General features: G+C 43.7%; 1 pseudogene across 1 annotated transcript; it reads right to left on the reverse strand.

Annotated features, from left to right (window-relative positions):
* Positions 1 to 332: 332 nt before the first annotated feature.
* LOC308604920 (small integral membrane protein 10-like protein 2A) lies at positions 333 to 6,676 on the reverse strand (annotated as a pseudogene). The gene is made up of 2 exons: positions 6,487 to 6,676; positions 333 to 515 (listed from the first exon to the last, which is right to left on the reverse strand). The product of its transcript is annotated as a small integral membrane protein 10-like protein 2A (transcript).
* Between the last annotated feature and the right edge of the window lie 403 nt (positions 6,677 to 7,079).

The following is a 7,079-nucleotide window of genomic DNA, read 5'->3' on the forward strand; positions in this document are numbered from 1 at the left end:
CTTCCCGAATCCAGAGTACCACACTGCTGTCCTCCCACTGTTGACATTATCAAGAAGAGCAGCTGGAAATTGGAAGAAAAGATAGACAAGGAAATGAAATTTCAACTTGTAGGCCAGTCCTATCCAAAGTATAATCCAAAGAACCCTAGGCTTTTGTCGCCAGAACGCTTGACAAAAGCTTTATTTCACCACCCACCCCGCCAGGTGGAGCTCCAAAATGTGTTTTAGCATGTTGAAGATTCTGAGAGGTAATTAAACCTAACTAATTTTTACTCTTTTCTCCAACTTAATTGACCATGATAACTTTTTTTGTTCCTATAACACCAATTACATCACACAGACTGTATTCTTGGAAACACACTTGGGGAGGTACTGCCATGAGCAGTGCAGCGGTCGATAAAGATAAATGTAGCTGCAGTGTAGAGGATGGCTTGGAAGAGGGCAATGTGGGAAAGAGGCAGACCAAATAGAAGACTCCTCCAGTAATCCAAGTAAGAGATGAGAAGGGCTTGAGCCTGGGAAATTGCAAGAGGAGGGAGAGGAAGAGCAGGTTTCTTTTAGGTGATTGGGATGCATGGCAATATCATCCACTTGGAGGAGAAATCAGACAGGGACTGCCAAATATTCAGGCTAGGTTGGGATACATTGAGCATAAGGTGCTTTGGGATAAACAGAGATATTTTAGTTGGATATTGAGGATATGAGATTAGGGTTTGGGAGAATAATTGCTGTTCAAGGTATACATTTGAAAACCATCAACATACGGTGACCCTTGAAGACCAGGGAATTGTTGGCATCCCCCCAGGCTGAGAAAGTAGAGCAGGGGGTCGAACTTGCCTTCAGGGTGTGAGGGAACCCTGAAATTACTTAAAATATTGCATATCCGTGAACAGGCAATATTTTTTTTCAGGAAAGAGTGTCTCATAGCTTTCAACATATTTTTGAAGGTGTTCTTGAAAAAGAGAAGTTTAAGAACCACTGGTATAGACTGAGAAGAGAGGAGGATTAAGGGTGAAGTCTGCAGGAGAGTCACCAAAGAAGTCTGACCCCTTTCAGCCAGAGTGGTGGGAGCAATGCAAGGTGCAGGGGCCTCAGGACCCACGGGGGCTGCAGGACCCACAGCAGCAGGAAAGTCCAGCAATTTCCAATGATCAGAGAGGTCTAATATGATTAGGATAATCATACTTTACCTACAGATAATCCTTTGGATCTGGCAATTGGGAGCTTATTGGTGGCCTTAACAAGAATAGTGTGAGTAGGGTACTACGTGGGTGAGAATAGAGAGAGTGGAATAGTCAGAAACTTGGAAGGAAGTAGAGGGTAAGAGAAGAGACAAACTCCTTCAAGACGCTTGTGATCAAGGCAGGACTAAGATTGTCTGTTTTGTTTTGAGACTGAGAGCAATAAAAGCAGTTTGGTAATTAGGGCCCACCCCTGAAGAAACGGCTTTAAAAGGAAAACTGGAACTCACATACTGAAAGACAAAACAAGTTCTCTGCATGCATAACAAATATAACACATGGAACCCACTGACGCACACACACACACACACACACACAGACACAACAGCAGCCAGTGGAAGTAGGGAGAGTAGGTCACAGTAAGGATAAATGTTGAAGGTCACAGTTGAGAGGACTTGCTTTTGATTTGAGCAGCTGGGTGGATGGTGGTGACTTTTACAGGACTGGGGAAGAGCAGGTTAAGGGTCAAAAGCACAAGTTCCATTTTGGGTATCTTTTTTTTTTTTTTAACTTGAATGAGTTTATCTTTTTCCAGCTTTATTGAGATATAATTGACATATAACATTGTGTAAGGTTATGGTGTACAACGTGATGAATTTTTTTGGAATATTTGCATGATTTTATTAGCAGAGATAAGCAATGATCTATTCTCGATGTGATGATTTGATATACATATATGTTGCAAAATGATTACCACAGTAAGGTTAGTTACGCGTCCGTCACCTCACAGTTACCTTTGTGTGAGTGTGTTAAAATCTGCTCTCTTAGCAACTTTCAAATATTGTTAACTATAGTCACCATGCTGTACGTTACATCCCCAGAACTTATTTGTCTTATAACGGAACACTTGTACCTTTGACCACTTTCACCTCATTTCTTCCCCCACAACCTCAACAATCACCAATTTACTCTCTGTTCCTATGATTTTTTTTAAGATTTTTTTTTAAGATTTCACATATAAGTGAGAGCATATGCTAGTTGTCTTGGTCTGTCTGATTTACTTTACTTAGCATAATGCCTTCAAGTTTCATCCATGTTGTAGCAAATGGCAGGATTTTCTTCTTTCTACGGTTGAATAATATTCCAGTGTGTGTGTGTGTGTGTGTGTGTGTGTGTGTGTGTGTGTATCACATTTTCTTTATCCATTCATCCACTGATAAACACTTAGGTTGTTTCCATGTCTTGGCTATTGTAATAATGCTGCAGTGAACATGGGGATGCAGATATCTTTTTGAAATGGTGATTTCATTTCCTTCAGATATATACTCAGAAGTAGGATCGCTGGATCATATAGCACTTCTATTTTAATTTTTCGAGGAACCTCTGTACTGTTTTGGCACATAATGGCTGCACCAATTTACATTCCCACCAACGATCTACAAGGATTCCCTTTTCTCCACATCCTCAACAGCACTTATCTCTTGTCTTTTTGATAACAGCCATTCCAACAGCTGTGAGGTGGTAGCTCATTGTGGCTTTGATTTGCAGTTCCCTGATGATTAGTGCTGTTGAACACCCTTTCTTGTACCTGTTGGCCATTCGTATGTCTTCTTTGGAAAAATGTTTATTCAGGTCCTTTGCCTTTTTTTTTTTTTTTTTTTTTTTTGCGGTACGCGGGGCTCTCACTGTTGTGGCCTCTCCCGTTGCGGAGCACACGCTCCGGACGCGCAGGCTCAGCGGCCATGGCTCACGGGGCCAGCCGCTCCGCGGCATGTGGCATCTACTCGGACCGAGGCACGAACCCGTGTGCCCTGCATCGGCAGGCGGACTCTCAACCACTGCGCCACCAGGGAAGTCCTGGTACTTTTAACATAAATAGCTAAGTCCCTTCCAAAGCCTCCTGGTAAAAGGTTTATCACAGTGATTACAGGCTTCAGCTTTCGAGTAAAACAGAAATTTGTTCCAGTCATAGCTGAGTCTCTTACTAGTTGTAGCCCCTTGAAGCTTTGGTTTCTTCAACTGTGAAATGGAGGAGATAAGAGCAGCTACCTCAGAGGGTCATGCAAGCGTTACAAGAAAGAAGGCATGAAGAAAGTTTAGCAGGCTTTACTTAATACTTTTTGCCTGGTATTAATTCACTTTTGTTTCTAACTGCAACTTCCTCAGCCTAGACCTTGGTTCTCAAGAGAGACTGAAGGTTTTATGGAAAGGATGGGAATCAAAGTGGATTCAAATCCACAAGCAACTTAATGAAAAGGGCACCGTGGATCAGGAATAAATGTGAGGGACAGATACGAAGTCAGCATGTGAAGAAAACAATTTGAGTGGTTTTCTTTGCGTCTGTTACACTTCCTGTTCAGAAAAATGCTTGTTTTATTTCAAGTTTTTAAAAAGTCATTTGTCATGAATTTGGTTTTGTTTCTATTTAGTCTGTGCACATAAGGAATTCTAGAGTTGTGTGAAGAACGAAATTTTGAAAACCTCTGAGACTGAGATATTGGCCCTGTCATTCCGTTGTGGGGCAGGGCATTAGGAAACTAAAGGCAGGGTGACCCAAGGGGTTTAAATCTATTTACAACCTAGTTACAGTGTATCCTGTTTTCTCCCTGCTGTGCTGGACTGAGCATCTAACAGAAGACTCCCACACATCTGAAAATAAAGTGAGGTTCTCACTACAGAGTCTGTGAGAAATTGACGCAGTATGTTTCTATTTTACTTTTGTCAAAGGTGCATAATGTTTTCCAGGTTTTTCCCCGCTCTTCTCCATTCTTTAAAGAAGTGAGAGGAAAGACACTGGTGCTGAAAAGGTGGGGGGTTGGTTCTGGCCAAGAGCCCAGGACTGTCCTTCTGGCCTCAGAAAGGCATGTGAAGATGGTTTGAGTTTTAAATCATGTTAGGGGGAAGAAAGTGGTGTTCTGGAGTCTGACATCATGGTCCTCTGTGGCTTCCACCCCCACCTCAAATAACTGCAATAAGTTGATGTTGGAAAAAGTTGCTTTTGAATGTTTATTCAGATCACTTATTTTGAAACACCTCAATATGGTGAAAGAATAAAGCAGGGTCATCCTGCTTCTGCCATCTCCAGCATAGCTCATCCCACAGGAATGCGAACAAAGGGTGACTTCCTTGGCCACCTTCAAGAATGTGCAAGGTAGGGACTTTCCTTGTGGCGCAGTGGATAAGAATCCGCCTGCCAGTGTAAAGAACACGGGTTCGATCCCTGGTCCAGGAAGATCGCACATGCCGTGGAGCAACTAAGCCCGTGTGCCACAACTACTGAGCCTGCGCTCTAGAGCCCATGAGCCACAACTACGGAGCCTGCGTGCCACAACTACTGAAGCCCATCCGTCTAGAGCCTGTGCTCTGCAACAAGAGAAGCCACCACAACGAGAAGCCCGCGCACCGCAACGAAGAGTAGCCCCTGCTCGCTGCAACTAGAGAAAGCCCCCAAGCAGCAACAAAGATCCAACTCAGCCAGAAATAAATAAATTTATTAAAAAGAAATATATATATATATATATATATATATATATATATATATATATATCTCATGAGTTCATACTGATACTTGCATTTCAAATTCAGGATTTCAGGATTTTTACTTAACCTCATCAGTCTCATATCTATATTTCCTTTCCCTAGTGTCAGTTCTTTTCTCTCACTCTGATCAACACTTTTTTAAAAAATTGCAGTAAATTCATTTAAAGTTTTAACTTTTAATCAAAGTAATACATGCATATAAGGGATTTAGGAAAATCAACCAGTACAAAAGGACATATAATGAAAAGCAGTAAATCCCCATCCCCCCTTCTCAACTTTTGCTTTCCCAACCCAGAGGCAAAAACTTTTACATGTCTGTTTAGAGGTTAACTCCATTTTTCCTAATAATATGCTTTCCTTACTATTTCTTAACTTGATGACATGAGGCATTTTCTGCTGACTTCCTGCTGTCCCCTTGGTTTTCCTCCCCCCTCCATTTGGTTGTATCACTATTTTTTTTTTTTTTTTTTTTTTTTTTTTTTTTTTTGGCGGTACGCGGGCCTCTCACTGTCGTGGCCTCTCCCGTTGCGGAGCACAGGCTCCGGACGCGCAGGCCCAGCGGCCATGGCTCACGGGCCTAGCCGCTCCGCAGCATGTGGGATCTTCCCGGACCGGGGCACGAACCCGTGTCCCCTGCATCTGCAGGCGGACTCTCAACCACTGCGCCACCAGGGAAGCCCTGTATCACTATTTTTAACGCTTTTGTTGGTTACCTTGTTCACTTAAAAAATCTAACCCCTAAATCTGTCTTATTCTTTCAACTAGAGACAGTATCTGGACTTCCTAGTTTAGGAGAATAACACCACTATTCCATTTCTTCCTCTCTGCCTGCCAACTTGTTGCCTGTACTTGTCAAAGTTGGTTAACATTCCCACTCTGTTCTATAATTGTCTCCCCTGCTTTGCCTAGAGATTTACTCTAAAAATGAAAATGCGTAACTAATATTTCCATTGCAATGATTATTTAAACACTGTTCACTGAATAGCAAAGTTGAACGCTATGATTGGATTTTCTGTGACTGCAGAGTCTTGATCCACATGCCAGTGTTCAGATTCCCTTTCTCACACTCCAGGCAACGGCTGAAACACAGGCCACATCTGAGGTTGTTTCATATGTGAAGCATGCTCTTCTTGTACAGTTTGAAATGTTTGTTTTTTCCAGTAGGTTCTGTTTGCCGTTGTTTTTTCTTTTGGGATGAAAAATGTCTGCCTTCAGATCATGTTGTAAATTTCCTCCGTCTAACTCCATCCGTCTGTTGCCTAGAATCGATTCCATTCAGTTGGAAGTCTCTTCTCTTCTTTTTCTAATTTGGAAGATTTGTCTCCTATTTGGACCATTCTTGTACAGTTTATCTTTTTTTAAGTTGTTAGTAACTTTTCCTTTTTTCCCCCTTAGGGCATCCTGTGCTCACTGTCATTTCCCTACGTTCGGTGCTGTCTTTTGTTTTATGGATGCAAGAACTTCTCAAATATTTCTGAGGATTTTCAGATTCTTAAGTTCTGTTCTTTGAATTAGCTATTTCCTTGAGATTCAACATTTAATTATATCTTAGGCTTTTTGGGTTATATTGCAGGCTTTCAGCAAATGATTTCTAGCCGCCCATTTATATGAAAAGATGGGGCAATGGCAAGACCGGCAGGCAAGTCTGTGCGCGCGAGACGAGCTGGTCGCTTTGCTCTAGGGCGGGCGAGCTGGTGGGTGGAGCTCAGCCATCCTGCTGGGCACCCCCCCAGAGTGCCACAGGTTGGTTGCTCTAAGTATGTACCTGCAGGCGTACGTTGAGAATCACCGAAGCCACGACGTAGAAGTAGGGGAAGTTCATGCGCAGACCTCCAGACCAGGTCGAAGAAGGTGATCAGCGTGCGTGTGAGCCCCTTGCAGAAGGCGCCGTACGAGCCGCCGGTCGAGGCCGAGCGCGACAGCCGTACCGCCAGGCCCGACAGGGCCGCCGCCATCGGTCTGGTGTGGCCTCCCGCCGTCTCCGCGGCCAGAGGGACGCACGCGGGGGAAGCGGCGCGGGAGGTGGATCGCGCGGCCACAGATGCGAGCTGCGGTGCAGGGCGGGCGTCCTCCGCCTCCTCCGGCTGCGCTCGGGCCACCGCCCAGCACTGTTCTTAAAGATGTTCAGAGAAAGAGATTACAGTCTTTCCGCAGCAAAACACGATGCTGCTTTCCTCCCTGCATGCATCATTGATTTGGACAGGCGAAGGTGCAACTTCAGTTTTAAAAATTAAAATTGAGATGATTGTGTTTGGGTGCTGTCCTACAGGTTTTCTTTGAGAGAAGCTAAAGGCACAGGACCTTTTAGCCTTCTGTCTTCTGATTATCTCAAAGGATTGGTTGGAAAACCAGACTTCA

The sequence above is a fragment of the Mesoplodon bidens genome (genome assembly GCF_964165515.1).
Source record: "Mesoplodon bidens genome assembly, chromosome: 2".
NCBI lineage: Eukaryota > Metazoa > Chordata > Mammalia > Artiodactyla > Ziphiidae > Mesoplodon > Mesoplodon bidens.